Below are 21,047 nucleotides of genomic sequence, written 5' to 3'. Positions count from 1 at the left end.
CAAACCTTTTCCATTTATTTGGCTTTCTAAATATTATTTTAAATCTATTATTACCATAAAAATAGAGTTCTGTAACCACCTCATCCTGTTTTTTTTTTTTTTTTTTTGGTGCACTCCACATCTTCACCTTCCCATCTTTTGCAAGCTGGAGAGCATCACCTAACAGGGAGCACAGTCATTCCCTGGGGTGGCATGTGTGAAATGAAATGAAATGAAATGAAATGAAATGAAATAAAATAAAATTCACAATTATGGATGAGTAAATTAAAAAATAAAATAAAAATTATTGTCCTGCAGTGGGCTCCAACCAAACTGTCCCCCTCATTTTGGCTGAGGTGGCTTAGCTTGTGTCCAAGAAGTAAAGGAGCTTGTTATTGCCATTAAAAAAAAAAAAAATATCTCCAAACAGTGAACTTTTGTGGAAAACCAGTTTTCTGTGAGTTCAGACTGGAGGATGTTAAGCCATTAAAATAAAGCAGAACCACAGATTGTGATGCTCTGTGTAGTTTATTAATCACAGAGGTGTTTTGGATTTTTTTTTTTTTCTCACCTTATTCCTCACTTGTTTTTCAGACTCCCAGAAGGATTTAGGTTGGAAGGGACCTTAAAGATCATTGAGTTCCAAGTGGATATACACCAGGTTCCAAACTGGTGTCATTTATTAATCACAGGATCAGCCTCTCCTCACCTGGATTCCTTAATTATTTTTGTTTTCATTTTCTCACTCTAACACTGTCTGAGAGTACAGGCTCCTCCAGGCAAGGACAGAAATGTCACTGCAAAGCTGATTTGCTCCCAACAGGAAAATCTACCCTTGATCAGAGAGACAAAAACTGAAAAAACATGAATATTGAAAACCATGGCAGTTTTAGCCAAGTTTGCTGGGTGTAAATTTGCTTTTAGGGGAGGGTTTTGCCTTGAGGAAAGGAATTATTTTGCTTTGTGCAGGAGGGGTGTGGGAGGGAGCACAGCCAGGGTGATGCTGCCCAGGGAAAGAAGCAGCTCCTGGAGAGTTGTCCCCAATTTTGTGGTGTTTGTGTGAATATAAATGATTCTGTCTCCCACTCAGCCTCCCCAGGCATTGCCACAACGCTCCAATATTGGGAACATCCATTGTTTTATCCTGCCTTACAAAATAAAGGTTTAAAACATTGTTAGATGAGATTGCTGTGGTTTGTTCTGTGGCTTCAACACTTCCTTTTGCATCCCTTAGTGCAGTTTTTCCCCTGTTTTTTCCCTCCTCTCACAGTGTTCTCTATCACAGGATCCATCAGTTCCTGTTTTGGTGATGGTTCTTTCACATATGGAATGATTTCATGCTGAATCTCTGCTCTCTTTGCAATAAAATCTCTTTTATTGCACTGAGTTCCACCTTAAAGGAGTCATTGAGACATCACACGATTCCAAGCCACAAGTTTTGCTGCCTTTGCTGGCTGTTTCCAGGGGGATGCATCCCACCAGGGACAGACAGGGCTGGAAGAAATCTGTTTGCTAATTAGTGCCACCATTTAAAAACAAATCCCAGTCACAGAGTCCAGCCCAAGGAACAATCAAACCTGACTCCATGTAATTGCTAAGGAAATGAAGATTGAATAGAACTTGAAGGCAATTCAAGCCTTTATTTCCATTTTATTATGGAATAAATACTCCAGGATATTTTCATTTGCTTCACTTTTTGTTTGCTCACGGGGTCTGCTTGTTAATGTGACTGGGATGTATGAGAACTCCTTGATTAACCTGTTTTTGTGGGCATCTCCTGGTTTCTATGAAATATGTGTGCTGACAGCTCTGCAACAATAGTCCAAATAGAAATGACAGATTTGTAAGCATTGGCCAACTAAAAACTGTTCAAGAAATGCACTTTTTGAATTATTGGGCCAGGCTTCTCTGCAAATTGGAATTCAATTCAGTTAATTGAATTCACTGGATCTATGGCAATTTGCATAAAGTTACAATAAAAGCATGGTTATCTTTGTAACAGCTGCAGTTTTGGAATCTTACATTAAAAATGGAATAATACAATTTTTATTTTGTAATAACCAAATACAGAAATACCTAAATGACGTGGGAGCAAAATTGAAATGTGTGTTTTGCTCTCAATTACATAGAGGTTCAAATGCAGCAACCCCCTCTGGATTGGGATGTTGGTCAGTTTGTCCATCACACCCCAGTCCCTTCCTGTATCTTTGCTTTATTCCATATTTATTCTATATTTATTCTATATTGAATAAGGTAAATACAGCTTTGCTGAAGGCCTGGAAGCAATTCCTTAAAGCAGGGGTGGCTCCCATTTCCCCTCTGCTGAGTCTGGGATCCTGTCCTCGGGCATCCTCTGCATTGGGGATGAATTCTGCAGGTGTCCTGTCCAGCAAATCCCCTTCCAGACCTTTCCTTCCCCATTTCTCCCTGTCTGATGCAGCTTTTTGGGGACATCCAGGGCTGTAAATTCAGTCCCTGCACTCCCAGTGCCTTGTGTCACTGCTGGGGCTCTGCAGGGCTCTCACAAGGATTCACAAGGCAAAGAATCTGTTTGCTCAGAAGTGGCAATTAAATATTTGTTATGTTGACCTTAGGAGCTGGTATAAATAAAATTGTGTAAAGCAATAAACCTGCAGGTTGAGGAGGAGGAAACATCTGTACAGCTGCTCTCACTGCAAGAAAATCCTGAGAAAAGGCTTTCTGTTGGGGTTGTGAAGTGGAGACTTTGAGAAGAGTCTGCTCCACAAAGTTGAAACAGAGATGAAGTAAAGCTGGAGGCAGAGGGAAGCAAGGTGGTGCTTCAGCTCCATCCAGCTTCCAGCAGGGCTGCAGAGCCTGCTCAGCCCTCAGCATCCTGCTGGATTACAGGAGCTCTCAATCACCTTTTGTGGACACAGCATGAGCAGGGCTCATTCTGCACTTTGCCTTCTCCCCTGGGTGTTGGTGGGTTGGCAGTGAGGATGGCTCTGATGCCTTCAGTTTTTGTTTTATATTTCCCACATTCTGCACTGCATTGGTGACTCTGAACTCCACACAAAGTGTTCCAGGCTCTCTCCCAGCCCAGGCACACACAACAATCCTTTCTCAGCCCAGAACCAAGGACACGCTGCAGCTCCAGCCCCAAAAAGTGCAAACAGGGAATGGAGGAGAGAATCTGGGAGGGTGGGACTGCAGAGCCTGGAGCTGGGATGGGACAATGAACCCAAAATGGGAATGGAACAGAACTGATAAAAGTGTGAAACTCCTGACTCAGGGTCCATCCTGGGTGCAGCCATGGCCAGGCTCTGGCACTACCCAAGGTGAATCCTGTGAAGGGTTTTAATAAATCCCTGCTTTATTCCTCTGCTCCAGGGAGCCTCTCCAGGACCAGCTCCCCTTGGCTGAGGTTGTTCCCTCCCTCCAGCAGCTCTGCTGCTCCCCAGGGATGCAGGGCAGGGAGAAGCTCCTGCACATCCCAGCTGAGGGCACAGCAGCAGGGACAGGGCAGGGACGTGCAGGAGCAGCTCCTGCATCCCCTGTGATCCCTGCAGAGCATCCCTGCACACCCCACTTCTCCTCCCCTGGCCGCTCCTGGTGTTCTGATCTGCTCTTTGCAGTGAGACACAATCCTCTGCTCAGAGCTCAGCACTTCTGGCCTTTCCTTTCAGAGGCACAGCATTGATTCTTGGAGGAAATTTCCCCTGCTCGGCACCAAAGAGTTTCTGCAGAGTTCCAGATCTCCTGGTGCAGGATGGCACTGCCTCACCTCAGAGCCAAGCAGCAATAAAACTCCTCAGGAGCAGCTCAGCCAGGTACAACAGGGACAAAAAGGGGAAAATTATCTGGCATAAGTAGAATTTTTCTGGCTGTTGCATTCTCTGGTAGAATACAGAGATGATTTGTGCAGAGAACAGCTTTCACTGGAGCTGTTGGGATGCAGGGGTGGGACAGCAATGCCTGATGCTTTTCACTGTGCTTTAAACTTCTGAGCTTTGTGGCTTTAATGTGAATTTCTTTCATTTAAATCTGAGAAGTGAGTTAAGAGAAGGGTGTGCTTTGCCCAGGAAGACTTTTCACTGCGGTTCCTTGGAGTGTTATGAAGGCAGCAATCAGAGTTGTGGGATAAATGGTTGAAACTTTTAAGTATTTGCTTTTATTCTTAAAAAATATTCTTAAAAATGGATGCTGAGGGCTGCACCACTCCCTCCTCCCTTGATCCATGTGCTGATCCTCCTGCAGCCTCCTGGATCCCTTCTGGCCAGGAGCAGCAGTCAATAGCTCTAAAACCAATCTTTGGGTCTTGCCCAAAACTGGTTTTTGCAAAGCCTGGCAGTTCCTGAGTGCTTGGGGTGACATTGAGGACTGAGAATGGTGCATGCTCAGGGGAATGGTATTTGGGGACATGGTGTGGCACCAGGAAATGCCACTCTGCAGCCCCTGTCACACACTGGGTTTAATGCTCTGCCCCTGCACTTTGGGTTCTTCTGGATAAACCCCAAAACCTGTGAGATGGAATTGGTTTGATTTCAGGACCAGGGGAGCTGCACAAATTGCAGGAAATTCTGCAGATTTATTTTCAGCAGACAATTTCTGACCTGGACAGGCTCTAGGTGAAAGCAGAGAAAAGCAGAGCATGGAGATGTCCCAGAGTGAGGACAGGGAGAACGGGGAATGTTCTCCTTGGATTTTGGGGAGAACAGCAGGGAAATGTCCCAGGGTGAGGACAGGGAATGTTCTCCTTGGATTTTGGGGAGAACATCCCAGGAGAAGAAGGACAGCAGTGACCTTTGTGCTGCTAATATTCCATGGAGTCTGAGGGGTGGAATAAGGGAGAGATTGGCAGAAATGATGGAATTTCCATGGGATGTCCCAGCTGTGCCTCAGGAAGGGCTTGGGAAGCTCTCAGAGGTAGGTGTCAGCCATAAGGAACAGGTTTCTTGTTTCCAGCAGTTTTCCCTCATGGAAAGCAGGACTTGCCCTCATTTCAGAATAAAAGGCATCCCCAGTGAGCAGCAGGGAAAGGGCTGACAGGAGGATTATGGAAATAATTCATTTTCTTAGGAATGTTGTAATTTCAGGGTTTCTGTAATGAGCAGGGGTAGGGCTCCAGCACAAATCTTGGTACCAAACCTCAGGGTTCTCAGGAAGGCTTCTGCAAATACACACGTTTTCCTTCCAAATGATAACTATCTGTATATTTAAATATACATCTATAATTTCCCTGAAAATAATAAATTAACCCACACTGAGGTATTGCTTTTGCATTAAGAGCTTTTAAATTAAGAGGGTTTTTTATCTTTTTGCTGCAACTTGACCCCATTGCCAAACTTTCCTAGCACAACTAAGCAAAACTTGACCACTAAAATGTGAATTTCCTAAATAACATTTTTGTGCTTGCCACAACCCAGCCTGGTCTTGGACCCTTCCAGGGATCCAGGGGCAGCCACAGCTGCTCTGGGCACCCTGTGCCTCATCAGCCCATCAGGGGGGAGTTTTTTCTGATGTCTGAAACCCAAATAAAAATAAAAATATTAATATCAATAGTAGTATTATTAATATTATTAATATATTAACATTAATAATAATAATAATAATAATAATAATAATAATAATAATAATAATAATAATAATAATAATAATCTGAACCCATTCCCCCTTTTCCTGCCACTCCAGGCCCTTGTAAATATTCTTTCTCCATCTCTCCTTTTTCAATGGAAAAGGGGAGAGGTGGGGACAGGAGTAGGTGGAATGAAAGAAGAGATTATCAGCTTTACACTCACAAAGCTGTAAAAATTATTAAATGGAAGGTTTCTTTACCAATTTCATAAAGAAACCCCTGGTATTCTTAAACCCCTGGGGAACACAGGAGAAAACAGTATTTTCTGTATCCTTTAAACACTTTATTGCACATCATTTGAAGCCCTTTATTGCTGAGAGCAACAGATACCATCTCAGATATTCCCTGCTTTAGTTTTGGTAATGTCATTTCTGATTAAACTTTGAGGGTGTCCTATATTGAACCAGGAAATAGTTAAATTTTTTATGAGAGTGCTGAAAATCCTATTGCTTTTGGGTTTCAGAGTATCAATAGCCTGAGCTGAACAAGTCAGACTCACTCCCAGGAAGCAGCAGGGCAGGATTTGCCCTTTTCTCTGGTATTATTCCCATCCAGGTTAATTTTTAAAGAAAAGCAGTTTTGCATTTTTGCAGCCACCCAGGCTGTGGGACTGTGGTGGGATCTTGGATTTCTTGAAGCTGTCAATTCCTGAGCTGCAGTTTTACCTCTTGACTTCAGCAACATTGTGCATTTGGCTGGGAACCAGGAATAAATCAGGAATAAATCAGGAATAAATCAAGAATAAATCAGGAATTTGGACTGTGGTGCAGCAGAAGTTCTGTGGCACAGGGGGAGCCCAGCTGTGCATCCCAGGTAAGATTTGCCTGAATTTCTTGCCCTGGAAAGCTTTGTTGGAGCTCTGTTACCACAATTAAAAGCTCCATATTTCAAGGAACCCATAAAGCAGTTCCCTTACACAGCAAAGGGCTGCTCCATTACCAACCTGGATTTGAGCATGGAAAAAAAGGTGATTTAAATTTAGAGAGAAGCATCAGGAGGAGACCAAAGTGTCCTATGGCAAGATAGAAAATGCAGCAGTGCAGATTTTTAAGGATAGGGCAGAATTTACAGAAACTGAGTGTCCCAGTTGCAAATGGAATAAAGAAGGAAAATTTAAGGCTTGCCAGAAGGAAATCCTCTATCAGGGATAGGAATTCAAGTGAAATTCTGTATCAGGGATGGGAATTCAAGTGAAATCCTCTATCAGGGATGGGAATTCAAGTGAAATCCTGTATCAGGGATGGGAATTCAAGTGAAATCTTCTATCAGGGATGGGAATTCAACTGAAATCCTCTATCAGGGATGGGAATTCAAGTGAAATCCAATATCAGGGATGGGAATTCAACTGAAATCCTATATCAGGGATGGGAATTCAAGAGCTCTGCAAAGGAAATGTGAACAAGGCAATCTGGGTCCAAGATGAAGTGCACAGGAACAGCTTTGTGCTGAGGATGGGGATGTGTCCCGTGTGGGGAAATATTGAGTGAGGCCACTGAGAGAAATTTGAGAACAGCTGCCACTTGCACTGCTGAGTTCCTGTGGAAAGGATTATGAAACTTCAGTAGTTTGTAGTGAGAAGAGATGTTCAAGAGGAAATGAATTGTCTTTAGCTGCGTTTTGATGCTTGAATGTGTTTAGAAATCTGTGCATGAGCTAAAAGACAGACTGCAAAGCAGATCCTGCAGCCTGGTGATGAGTGGCACCACGCCAGAGGTGTGTGGGGATTTGCCTGTGGAAAAGGCAGGGCCTTGGCAATTTTCTGGGCAGGCTTTGGTGGATATCAGTGAGAAAAAATGATGTAAATGAAGCACAGAGTGAAATGTCAACATCAGGGATGTGTGGAGTCCTCTTGGGACACAAGGGCTTGGTGGGGTGTGGGTGATGCCTTCAGATTGTAAAAACCTTCAGTGATGAGCCCTGGTGCTCCAGCAGAGCCCAAAGCATCTTTCTGTGAGCTGCAGGCAGTACAAAGTGTGTAATGCCAGGTTGTTCCTAAGGCAGGTACCTCATTAGCTGTGAGGAGCCATCCCCTGGCAGCTCTGGGGATGCAGAAGGGCTCAGGTGATGTTTGTGCCAGCTCTGGCTGCCACTGGGACAGCGACAGGGATGCTCAGGGGATGCTGGGCAGGAATTGTGAGCTCTGCTCCCTCAGGGAAACACAGCCTGTTGTTGTTTTGTGAAAAACACCTTTTACTGTTCTGGTGAAATTTAAAAAGATTTAATAAAAAGACAATGGGAGACACACATAAAGCAAAAAGTTAAAATGGTTGGGTGTTTTGCCAAAAGCTCACGGCTGCTTTGGGAATGCTCCTTTAAATACACTTTATAATACATTAACTTGTTGCATATTTATAGTTTTTTATGTATAGTTAAACTTTTTTTGGGAACTATTTAGCATGGCTACTCCTTGGGTTTGCGTTTTTAGAGCATGAGTGTTTTTTGGTTTCTGGTTTTAATTTTTTTCTTATTATTTTTTAATTTGGGTGGTGGTCTTGGCTTTTTGCAGCTGGTGAGTGTTGATGATTGTTGTGTTAGCTGCAGGGTTTTTATTAAATTTTATTATTATATTATACTAATAATATATTATAATTATATTATAAATATAATTATAATATATAATTATTATATAATCATATAATATATTCATATATCATAATATATAATATAATATAATATAATATAATATAATATAATATAATATAATATAATATAATATAATGTAATATAATATGATATATTTATAGAATATATTTATATATTATATTTATATATAAATATATATTATAGAATTATAAATATTATTATTATTACATTTTATTAGGTTTTTATTTTAACTAAGTGGATAGTTTAGGTGCACTATCTTTAAAAAAACTTATGTTTAACTTTTGCTATTAGAAGAAAAGAAAAAAGCCTATATTTATACAGAAAAGCTATTTTGTTGGTGCCATTGGAGGGGGCAGGAGAGGAGAGCAGCTGAGCTCTGCTTGAGCAGGGAAAAAAAGGAAAAAGGAAAAAAAAATGAAATTCAAGCCATAAACCAGACTACGCTGATAATTCTTCATGTGTTCAAAAGCTGAGTTGGAATTACTGTGAAGTGTGGAATTCAGGCAGTGTGGGAGTTAAAACTGTGTTGTGTCATGTGTGTACTTTAACACAATTTCATTTATCTTCCTAATTTGACAGCTTTGGGCAGAAAGCTTCTATTTTCAGCTCAAAGGTCAGGGGATGTGGCTTGGTGAATTGTTATGATGCTTTTCATATGTTACATGCTAATTAATGATGCTATTGGGGGCTGAGTTTATTTGCTATAGCCCTTAAACTGTGAAGTCCAACAATTTGCCCAGTCTCCCTGAAAATGAAGCAATGGTTTCTAAAAGGATTATTTGACTTTTTTTTTTTTTTTTTTTCCCAAAGCTGAGCTTTGAAAACATTAATCTATTAAAGAGCAGTGCTGGCTCTCCCAGGGGTTTTGCACAGTTTGGCTTCAGGTTCAGTTCCTGGACACCAGTTTAAAATACAACTTGTTCAGAACTCACTCCACCTCTTTATAAACAGTTCTGGAAGGATTTCTGAAGTTCTGCAAGTGAGGCATGAGAAGCTAATGAGGTCAGGAGGCTGATGAACTTCCCTGCCCATAAATGATGGATTTGAGGAGATTTGATGAAGTTGTGTCTGTGTGTGTGTGTGCTCACCATCTGCTCCCAGGAGAGGGAGGGTGCAGGGTCATTAAACCACCCCGGGCTTTAGTGGGGTGGAAAGAGCAGAGACAGCTTGGTGACCACAGATGGAAGGGACAGGAAAGGATTTCAAGGCTCTGCAGAGCTGGGAGGGCTGAGCACCACAGAGAGCAGCTCGTGATGCAGGGATGTGCTGCAGCCTCAGAGAAAACAGAAATGAGGAGTATTGGGGTGTCACTCTAAAAGTTATTTCTGATTTGCCTCCTTCCAACTTGCTCTGGATGAGCAAGGAAGGCAGGAAGGCCAGGGAGAGATCCCCAGCTGGATTCTGAAAGTTGGGGTTCCAGCCTGTGCTGTTTAACATGAAAATTCACTGTATGGCTGGTTCTGACCAGATTAAAACCTCCTGATTATACTGAATATCTCCTTCAGTATCAAACAGAGCAGCATTTTCAAGTGAAAGACTGCTACAAGGGGGTTAACAAGCTTTTTGCATTTTCCAGGCATGCTAACACCGCTGCAGCCTTAAATGTCAATTGATTGAGAATATCTTTTAACCTTATGTCAATACTGGGGTTTAGTGTGATTTTCCCACAAGAAATCCCCAGAGGGATCTCTGTGCTTGCTGTTAGAGTTTACTTGGAGCCTGTTGTTGCTGTTTTTGCCACACAGTGCCTGGTGTTACACGTGTAAAGTTGTGTGAGCACCAGCACTGTCGGCTTTCATTAGGAGCTGCTGTGCAGCATCACTCTCAGAGCGTGTCAGGAAACATCTTTGAAGCCTTTTTCCTCTGGCACTACAACCAAAAACTTGTCTTTCCTACTCTCTTATAGCAAATTACTGTGATCTGTCCCCAGGCTGAGGTTGGTGATTACAACTGAGCCTTGTGACAGACTTTTAGTGCTCTGGGCTCGTCCTCTGAAAATCAACATTTTGGGAGGTACAGCCAGGCAGATTCTCAGTGATTGTATCAGCTCCTTCCTCTTGCAAAGGTGTGTTTGAGGTCAGGTCTGGGCTGAGCATTGGAGGCACCTCCAGCTCTGGGGCTCCCAAAATATAAAAACCATGGAGCTGCTCCAAGGGCTGGAGCCAGACTGGGACAGGAGGGGGATCCAGGGAGAGCTCAGAGCCCTGCCAGGACCTGGAGAGGCTCACCAGGACAGGAGGAGGATCCAGGGAGAGCTCAGAGCCCTGCCAGGACCTGGAGGGGCTCACCAGGACAGGAGGAGGATCCAGGGAGAGCTCAGAGCCCTGCCAGGACCTGGAGGGGCTCCAGGAGAGCTGCAGAGGGATGGGGATAAGGGATGGAGGGACAGGACACAGGGACACACAGGGCAGGGCTGGATGGGATTTTGGGTGGTGATGGATTGGGATGGGATTCCCAGAGCTGCTCTGGCTGCCCCTGGATCCCTGGCAGTGCCCAAGGCCAGGCTGGATCCAGCTGGGACAGTGGGAGGTGTCCCAGCCATGGCTGGGGTGGCTCTGGGTGGGCTTGGAGGGCTTTGAGGTCTTTTCCAGCCCAAGCATTCCATCATTCCCAGGTGATTTCCCAGCACAGAAATGTGTCAGAGCCCCCAGCCCTGTGTCACAGCCAGGAGCAGAAACCATCACACAACCCTGAGAGCTCCTGAGCCACTGAACCCCCTCAGCCCAAACCCTGAGCCAGCTCAGGGCTGCTCCCAGGCAAGAGGAAATCTTCTCGATGGACTTTCTGCAATAAATTTCAAATGTAGGTCAGCATTCATGGAAATTGCCTGAATTTTTAACTGCATTCAAATTAACCCCTGTGTGGTGTCTTTTTAAAAATATTTTCTCTGAAGTTCCTTGTTAGCTGGATGAGCATTTCTCTGAAAGAAAATGTGGAAATAACCAATGGCCACGTCTCCATCAGAATAAAAAGGAATTGTTTCACATCTGGGTTTAAAGGCAGACTGAGCTTTCTAAAAGCAATTGATCTCTTTAGAAAGTTTAATATCTCTCCAGTCCTTGAAGTCTGAGGGCTGCTGGGCTTGAGAACTTGTGCAGAAGGGAGCAGACAGAAGGAACAGACAGATAAACTAAGGGACATTTAAAAACCAGCAACTCTGTAGGCTGAAATGAAACATTTTTATATCTCCCAACTCAAAACAATTCAGTTTTCAGTGCCTGCTGTGCCTTTGCTGGGGTTTTCCCTCTTGTGCAGTGATCTAGAAAGAAAATTAAGAGGAAGAAATAATTCTCTCAATTGAAATACTTATTTTATCCTTTTTTATCTCTAACTTCTTGCTTACTTTGGATATTTTATGGAGTTCCCCTTGGTAAAGTGACAGTCATAAAATACAAGTGAATGTAATGATTGTGCTTTAATTAAAATAAAATTAAATAAGGGCTTCTGGTTAAGTGTTGGCCAAGGTTTGTAATGTGTTTAGCTCTTTTTCAATGGGTATTCTAGACCTAGAATTGATTTAACTGATAAATTTGATGATGCAGATATTGATCATTTATTTTTTCCTTCCATCTGGTGATATTTCTATTATTTCCAGTATGGTTTTATCCAAAGCCCCTTGGAACTAATAGGGGCCATAAACTGGGTGATTGCTGCTCCCAGTCACTGTTTTAACTGTGTGAACAGCAGATAAATTAACCCAGCACTGCTGCAACTTCCATGGTACAACTGGAGTTTTACTGCCTGCAGTAAATTCTTATCTAGCCAGCCAAAAATTCCCTTTAATTCCCTGCCAGGATGTGGGGCTGTCCCTCTTGTTCCCAGCTGGAATCTCAATCCACCCTCTGGTGCTTTTGGGGGCTCCTGGCAGCTCGAGGGTGGCTTTGCCTGCAGTGCCTGCTCATGCTCCTCTCTCCCACCCCAAACTTCAAACCCATTTTTTACTCATCCTTTTCTCAGCCTTAATGTTCTAATTCCATATTCTGTTTCCTGGTTTTGAGCTCTTATTTTATCTTCAATTCAAGATGTTACAATTAAAAAAAAAATTGTCCCAGAATCACCCAGACATCATGAAGAAATTTTGCCAAATATTGGATGTATTAAATTTGAGCTGACAGCTCCATCTATGCAGAAGGAAAAGCAGAAAATACCAAACATGGCTGGAAATAAGTTGGCACCTAAAGTTAGGATGCAGATAGAGGTTGAAATGTTGGCAATTAGCATTTTAAGAGGTATTAAAATGGGCTTGGATGGGCTGGATTGACACAGTACTGGGATGTGTGGTTTTTATGGGGTGCAGCTGCTGCCTGTGCCTCTCTGCAGCCTGGCTGGGGATGGATTCCCAAAATCACAGAATATTTGGGCTGGAAGGGACCTTAAAGCTCAGCTCCTTCCAGCTTCCCTTGACCTGCTTGCTCCAACCCCAGCCTGGCCTTGGACACTTCCAGGGAGCATCCAAAGCTCTTCTGGGCACCCTGAGCCTGCCCAGCCTCAGAGTAAAGGATTCCTGCCCAGCTTTGGAGAACAGGCTGGATTTGGTGTGAACTCCCCTCTTTATTCACCCAGACCCAACCCATGCAAGGTGGGAGAATAATCTGCAGCTCAGGGAAAGGCTTTAAGCAGGGAAAGGCTTTAAGCAGGGAAAGGATTTAAAATCTGCAGGTGGCCTCAGGTCCCTCCTGGCTCCTTTGCTCCTGTTGTGCCTTTTGAGGAGCCCTTGGCAGTTCCTGCAGGGCCCTGGGCACAGGCAGCAGGAGCAGGCTCTGCCCATCCCATCCCATCCCATCCCATCCCATCCCATCCCATCCCATCCCATCCCATCCCATCCCATCCCATTATCCCATCCCATTATCCCATCCCATCCCATCCCATCCCATTATCCCATCCCATCCCATCCCATTATCCCATCCCCATCCCATCCCATCCCATCCCATCCCATCCCATCCCATCCCATCCCATCCCATCCCATCCCATCCCATCCCATCCCCATCCCATCCCATCCCATCCCATCCCATCCCATCCCATCCCATCCCATCCCAGGCTCTGCTCCTTGCAGGGTGCAGGACAGGCAGAGCCTGGAGCGAGGGATAACACAACAACCATTCCTGTTCACCCCTTTTGAAGCTGTTAGGCACAAATCAATGTTTGCAAACCCTGTTTCCTTTCATCTGCTGCCCATGACAAGCAAAGCAAGGGCTTAGTGTGATCTCTCAATAAATCCTGGTGCAGCCATCCAGCCTTTCTGAGCCTGGCTCGTTATCCACTGCAGAGATGATCCTTGTTTTGTCTGGCCAGGGGCTTGATTCCTTCAATAATTGATACTCCAGATTGAAAACAAAGCTGTGTGCAGCACCCCTTCCTTGGCTACCTCTGCCAGCTGCTCAGCACATTCCAGCTTGAGAGCCTCTGGCAACGAGGAGCTCACAGGAGTTTTATTTATTTATTTTTCCTACACTTAGGATGTGTTTTAGAAAGTGCACTGACTCTGTAAAGGATGGCAGAGGCAGGGCAAGGCAGTAATTTCATGTAATCTGCATAGGCAGTGCAGGGAAATGCCAGAGTGTCTGCAGCTCTCTAATAGGGATTGTAAACACACAGTTTATGTGCTCTGCTGGAAAACAGCTCCTGCAAATTACACCAGTGCAATTCCTTTGTTTTCCTTCTGAAGTTTTATTTCCTTTTATGTCTGGTAATGAAAATGGAGCAGGAGGATGGTGCTGGGGGTCCCAGACAGCAGCAGGGAGTGCAGGGAGGTGCCAGCAGGGTCACTCTGCTCTGTGACATCCCTGGGACAGCCAGGAGCTGCTCTCCTCTCAGAGCCACACTTTCTAAATCATTTCTCACTGAGATTTGTCATCCCAGCATCTCCAAGGAGCTCCCAGCTCAAAGCCCACCTGGCCATGGGCAGGTGGCTCTCGGTGGCCAAAATCTGTGGCCAAACCAGGCAGGCCTGGGCAGTTTCCAGCTGCACTTCTGAGGGTTTGCAGCTGCTAACAAAGCTCCTGTGTGCTCAGAAACCAAACTGCTTTTGGTTGGAGCCCATTTATGAATCCCAGCCCAAAGCACATCAGTGGCTGAGCAGCAGAGCTGCTCCTCTTCCCACCAAACCCACAGATCTCTGCTCTGAGCTGCACTCCAGGGAACACATCCCTCCTCTGCTCCTCTGCTGGCTGCTTGGCTTCCTTTTGGAGGGTTTGCTCTCCCAGAGGGAGGGAAAGCTTTTTGTTCAGGCCATGCTGAAGACTTGAGCAGTTCAGTGAACTGATGTCAGAGCTAAATTAATCTGTTTTGGAGGGCCATGGTCAAAGCTAGACCTCCACAGCATTGATTCACTACCAGTTTTCTTGGGGATAAGCTCAATTTTTAATCAAAACAACAAATTTAAATACAAACCCAGACTATTCCATAGCAAAATATCACCAACTGGATCTTGACTCAGCTGTGCCTTTAGTTTAGGTTTGCAAGGAAACAGTGACCTCACCGTTTCTGCAGTCAGAAAAATCCCAGAGGATGCTCAGGAGTGGTGCTGTGCCTTCACTTGATATCCCAGGAGTAATCCTGGCCTCACTGCTGGAAATAATCCACAGCTAATGGGAGGAAAAGCAGGCTGGGAGCTGTAAATCCTGTGTTTGGCTGTGCTGGCTCTCTGTGTGGGTTCTGTAGTTTCACAGCAGCAGCTGAGCTGCTCCAGCTCCGGGTGCAATGGTGAGAGATGAGCACCAGGAGCAGGCTGTGGGCAGGAGACTGCTGAGAGCAGCAGGGCTGCAGGCAGGGACTGTCTAAGACAAAAAAAAGGGATTTAATTGTAAAGAGGATGGCAGGAGAGTGGGAGGAGTGGCTGTGAGGGAGCCTGAGTGGTCTGGGCTTTTCCTGGGAGCAGCAGAGCAGGGAATGTTTTCTGCCACCTCCCACCCAGCCAGCCTGGGAGCTCAGATGTGCAGCATTTTCCTGTTTTCATACAAAAAGTGCAAAGTGCAGAGGTGTTTTTTTTCCTTTCTTCTGCCCTCAGGTCTGCTCTCCCTGCCCTGAGCTCTCAGATCTCCCCAGACCCTTCTCCTCTCCTCACTCAACATCCCCAACTCCCTCAATTGCAGGCAATCTTTAAAATGACCTTTGAAGGGGAAACAAAACACTAAATAATCACGTAACAGGCATACCAATTGGTGAGGGTTAATTTTTTCCCCTTCCCTAGATGATTTTTGGATTTAACAAAACAGTTAAAAACATTTGAGGTCCAAGCATCTCAATTATCTGGGTTGGAAGCATTCTGCCAGTAATAGGTGATGAGGGAATTGTTGTTTTGATAGCCTCTGTTCCCAGGAATACACAGAGAACTTCTCACCAGCTCTGCAAAGTTAATAAACTTGCTCGTTGTTTTTCTTCTCCAAGTTTCATTTTATACTCTTAAGAAAACTTCAGTTTGTACCTCTGAAGGAAGGCAAAGCATTCTTAGATAAAGAATGTGTGTGTCCACTGGACTGGGATCTCCCTGAGGAGCTCCTGTGGAGAAAAATCTCCTTTTGTCTTTGAAATCAAAGGGATTTTTCTGTAAGCTCAGAAGTGAAAAGAAGTTGTCATTAAGATGCTGATTTTGGAGATGATAGGGAAATATCTTCAATATTTTCACAGGATTTTTTTGTCTCCTGGACAAGATGATGCTGACTGATAATGTGGATTTTGGGAAGGGGCCTATCCAAATGGGAATGATAACTTTGAATGTTGCTTATCTAAATTTGTTCAGAGATTGGGAGTGCCTTGATTCCTTATCTTAAAGCAGAGATTTAGGGATAACAGAACTTCCTTGGCAGCAGAGTCCTGGGGGCCTTGTGGTGCAGCATTCCCTCCAACTGAGACAGCACTAAATTAACCCTTATTCTGGAGGAAATTCCTGCTCAAAACTCAGCTGGAATTTAACATTCCAGCCTGACAACTTATTTTTGCATCCAGGGGTTTGCCAGTGTGGCCCTGGTGGGAAGAGACCAGGAGGGGCAGGGCTGGCTGAGCTCTAATTCAGTGAGCTTCTAATTCACTGAGAGCTTTGCTACCAGGAAAAAAAAAATAAAAAAAAGAAGAAGAAGAAGAAAAAAAAGCAAAATTGGACATGTAATAATCCTTACAGACCAATGCTGTTAATGATGGAGCAGAGATGCAGTTAGGAGAGAAGTGGACTTGGGGAATACCAACTCAAATCTCTTCTGCTCTCTGGAGTTATTTTAGTCTCCCTGAAGCTGGCATCTTTTGAAGTTGATAATTTATTGCTTGGCTGTATGATATAGCCCCTCTCTTTAATCTCCCAAAACACTGCACTGAAAATGTCACTCGGTGTGAAGGTGGAAATTGGCTTTAAATTGGTGAGTTTTAAGGCAACTGATCCAGACAATCTTTAGTAAAAGCCTCTCTAAAAGAGGATAAATTCTAATTTGTAGGAAATACCAGGCTAGGAGGTTTCACTGCTTGTAGCTTTTTATTAAGATAATGTTACTCCTTCCTGGAATAAAGCCCCTCAGAATTTGTGGGCTGTTTGTGTGGGGATGTTCTCTGGGAGCTGCTGCCTCAGGTGAGCATTTCCCAACCCATCCCTTAATGGAAAAGGTGGAACAATAAACAGTGAGCCCCAATTAACACCCACAGCCTTAATTCAGATTTGTCACCAGCCACCCTGCTCTTCTTCCCTGGAGATGATTTATCCTTGCATTATCCAGGTTTTCCAGGGCACTTCTGAGTTTCCTGAGGGTGAGAGACACAGAGTGAGAGATGTGAGGGTGCACTCAGTGGCTGGTGATTAAAAACATTTAATTACCTTTGTTTTTTTGTTTTTTCCTGTGGAAAACTATTGTGATTCAAGGAGCTGGGGACTCAGCTGGGAATATCCATGTTTAGGGTGGATTGTTGGTGAGCCAAGTGTGCAGGGAATAGATATATAATCCAGCCCCCCTAAACCAGGTTTTAATCTTTAGGTTCTACATGAATATAAACTGGGAATGTTGCCTCTGATGAGTCAGAAAGGGATGGTGTTGGTGAGAGTGATTTAACCTGTAATTCCAGCAGCAGAGGAGCCTCTCCCTGTGTGCCCCCCAGCTGGGTTGTTGGGAATGTGTGGGATGAGCATGATTTAGGGAGCACTGACACCAAAAACACTTCATGGAACAAACAACATTTTAATATTTAAAAAATAAATGTGTATACATAAAAAAAAAAAAAAAAATGCAGTGAAATTTGCACTTTTGGGGACACTTTTTTCAGGCACCTTCTATTTTTGGCCTGTGCAGGTCACTGATTGCTGCTGCTGGGGAGAGCCTGAGCCTGTCCTGACACACAGGCCTGGATTCAGCAGAGGTTCAGAGCTGGATCTGGTTACAAGGCTGAGCTTTTGCTGAATCTGGGCTGTGGATGAAGCCTATGCCCAGGTGCTGCTCCTCTAGAGCAGCTCTGTTCAATTCCTTCCACAGATAAAGCAATTTTCTGTCATTTTGGGAAAAGCCCTATTTGCCTATTTCATGCAAAAATAAAAATCTTATTCTTTTTGCTCCCTGACCAGAGCTGAACAATTCCTTTAAACATAATTTCTAGAGGCTGGCTCTGTGCTCCTGTTGAGCCTGAGTGACTTCAGGGTTATTCCAGTTCCAGGATCAGATGGGGAATGGCCTCTCCTTTAACAGGCAGCTCAAGGGCTGGAGAACCACAGGCTCTGAAATTCTCTCATCCCCTTCTAAACACTGGTGCTTCTGGTACCAAACACTTTGTGTCCTCAAAATCTGGACTGAAATTCAGCTTTCACAACTATTAAAATAAGTACTATATATATAATGTTAAAATAGCTTTTCTGTATAAATATAAGTTCTTTTCTTCTAATAACAAAAGTTAAACATAAGGTTTTTTAAAAAATATGCTTAAACTTTTTAACTACCTGCCTAATTAAAATAACAGCCTGTAAATATATAATAAAAACCCTGCAGCTAACACAACAATTATCAACACTCACCAGCTGCAAAAAGCCAAAACCACCACCCAAATTAAAAAATAATAATAAAAAAAAATTAAAACCACAAGCCACACGCCACACATACTCTAAAACAACAAATCCAAAAAGTAGCCATGCTAAATAGTTCCCAAAAATTTTTACTATTAAAAAAACAAAAATACAACAAATTAATGTATTATAAAATATATTTTAAAAAGTGTTCCCAAAGCAATGTGCTCTTAGCAGCTTACCAAACACCCATTTTAACCCTTTGCTTTATGTGTGTCTCCTATTCTCTTTTATTAAACCTTTAAAATTTCACCAAAGCAGCTCTTGCTCTGGGAGGGGATTCAGAGCTGCCTGTTGCTGCTGCTGCAGCACGCTCCATTAGCAGTGATTTATTTGGGAGCTGAGCAGAGCTGGCACTCTGCAGCACTCCAGTGGGCAGCAGCAGAATGGGAGCTGAGTGCTCAGGCTGCTCTGGGGCTGCTGCAGCTCTGAGGCCTTGTTGGGATTTCCTAAAAGCAGAGGGCAGGCAGAATTAAGGGAATAAAAGCTGTTGTATTTATTAAAGGGCTTTCAGGACATTCAGGGAAGACAAAGCCCATCCCAACCAGAGGCTACATCCAAAAATGAACAATGGGTCATGGGATTTCACACTATAAGTTTGGTTCAGTTCCATATTGGGGGTTAATCTTCCAATTACAGCTTCAGGTAATGAAGTCATTTACTCCAAATTTCCCCCCCCCAGGTCACTTTTGTTTCCATCTCTGGGTCCTGAGGCAGTGAGGTGTCCTTGATTCCCAGCCTGGAGAGGAATTGTTGTGTCTGACAGAATGGGAGAGCAGCACCAGCACTGAATGTGGAGTTTGGAGTTATACACTAAAGAACTGCAGGATTACAAATATCTGAAAAATATAAAAGCTGAAATCCTGAGGCATCAGTCTTAGTGTTCTGCAGCTTTCCCTTCAGAATATTCACAAAACTGAGAGGGCACATAGTGCAAATTCATCTTAAAAAGAATTTTACACCTTCTGAATGCATCCATAGATATATTAGCCTCAGGATTTAAATTTTTTATTTTGTTTTTACAGAAGTGCTTATCATGAAACATCCAAACAAAATTACTCACACATCCATACCCACAAACATAGAAAAAATCACCACAAATATTTCTACTCCACACATTTTTTACCTGCCTGCAGTCAGAGCTCTTAGAGTCAAGTTTCTTTGGCAGAATCCAATTAGGAGCAAAGGTGCCTTTCAAAAGAATTTGCAATGGCTGCATTGCCAGAAGTAAAGTTAAAAAGACATCTGCACGCGTGTGGTGGCACTGGGGCTTCTAATGGGCTGCACTTCCACACTGAAGCTCAGCAATCTCATTTTCATCTCGAAAAAATAACTTGTGTGGTGCTGAAACTGCCTCTGCTTCCTTCTGGAAATGAAATATTAAACTTTGTGAGTTTTCAGGCCTTCAGCAGCAGCACAATCTCCCCTGGGATTTCGTAGTCAGCAAACATTTAGGAATGGGAAGGATCTTTTCAATTATCCACCTTTTGCTCATGCACAAATGTTGCTTTTCCTGAAGTGGCTGCCATAAAAAGTTGATGTGTTTGAGCAGTTCTTGCAGAGCTCTGAACAAAGGCCCTGCTGATGTGAACAGCAGAAATATTTACAGGGAAACATTTTGAGAATTGGACTCATTCACATGTGAAATAGGGAACTATCACCAGAAATGGAATTGCAGCCATGGCTTGAGAACCTCCATAATTTAACTGCAGGAAAATATTTTTAGTGGTAATCATCTAATTTACTTTTCAGTGCTGTTTATGCCAAGACAGGCATCGTTTCTCTTTGGGGGAGCTTCCTGTCGTGCATTACCCTGGGAGGACATCAGGGAGCTGGAAACTCTGCACAAACTGCTGCCTGTCTGTTCTCTGGATGGCTCAGTCATGGAAAACTTTCAGCTTTTCCACTGGATTTCAAATTTATTTATTGCCCAGAGCAGCTGGGGCTGCCCCTGGATCCCTGAAGTGCCCAAGGGCCAGGTTGGACATTGGGGTTGGACCTTGGGACAGAGGGAGGTGTCCCCATGGAAGGAATTTAAGATCCTTTCCAACCCAAACCATTCTATAATTTTATATTTTTTAGCACAACTTTTATTTTTGGCTGAAGCTGAGATCCAGGGATTGTGTCAAAACTCGATGGGAGGAAGGACAGAGCTGCTACTTTTAATATCTTTATCAGCTAGAAACTGATTTACACCAGGAACTTGGAAATGCTTTGTATTAGTGCTTAAAATGCTGAGAGAAACACTATTTCCTGAAAAAAGAATAAATAAAAGGAGTTTTGAAACCCTCACAGTAGCCAGAAATCCCCCCAGATGGATGCTGGGTCAGGGCAGCTGTGGCAAGAGCTGAAGTTACACTGAGGAGGGGTAATAAATGCAGGACTATTTAAAAATTCCAGGATTTAAATTTCTTTTCTTTTTTTTTTTTTTTAATATTTAAATTTATGGAGAAGTAGGGAATGTTTTTTGGTTTTTTTGTGAGCCCTTTGCACTTTGGCAGTCTGTGGGTGTTCCCCACGGGCTCCTGGCAGTAGGTTAAGTTGATAAGTGCTTATCAACCTCTTGTGGTTTTAATTAGGGATCAAATGCTGTGAGTGATCGCTCTGCTCATTGCAGGGAGAGAGGAGAATAATTGCAAAGCATCCCCAGGCAGGGGAATGAACAGAAACTTTGAAACTTTTGGGGTTTATTGGTGGGGATAATTCAAGAACAGGGAAGAATTTCAGCAGCTGCTGAAATGCAAAATTTATCTCAAATTTCACTTCAATTGGTGTCAAACCAAGAGTGACTTTCTGTGCTAGAAATTCTTGTCTAGGTGCTGTTCAACAGAATTTACTACT

The 21,047-nt window shown here is 43.6% G+C and overlaps 1 protein-coding gene across 1 annotated transcript in view; it reads left to right on the top strand.

The window, feature by feature from the left end:
- The window catches only part of CNTN4 (contactin 4), a 271,602-nt gene that overhangs the window by 115,294 nt on the left and 135,261 nt on the right, over positions 1 to 21,047 (top strand).

Source organism: Catharus ustulatus, chromosome 13 (genome assembly GCF_009819885.2).
Source record: "Catharus ustulatus isolate bCatUst1 chromosome 13, bCatUst1.pri.v2, whole genome shotgun sequence".
Classification (NCBI taxonomy): domain Eukaryota; kingdom Metazoa; phylum Chordata; class Aves; order Passeriformes; family Turdidae; genus Catharus; species Catharus ustulatus.
This window is presented reverse-complemented; position numbering and strand designations above follow the sequence as displayed.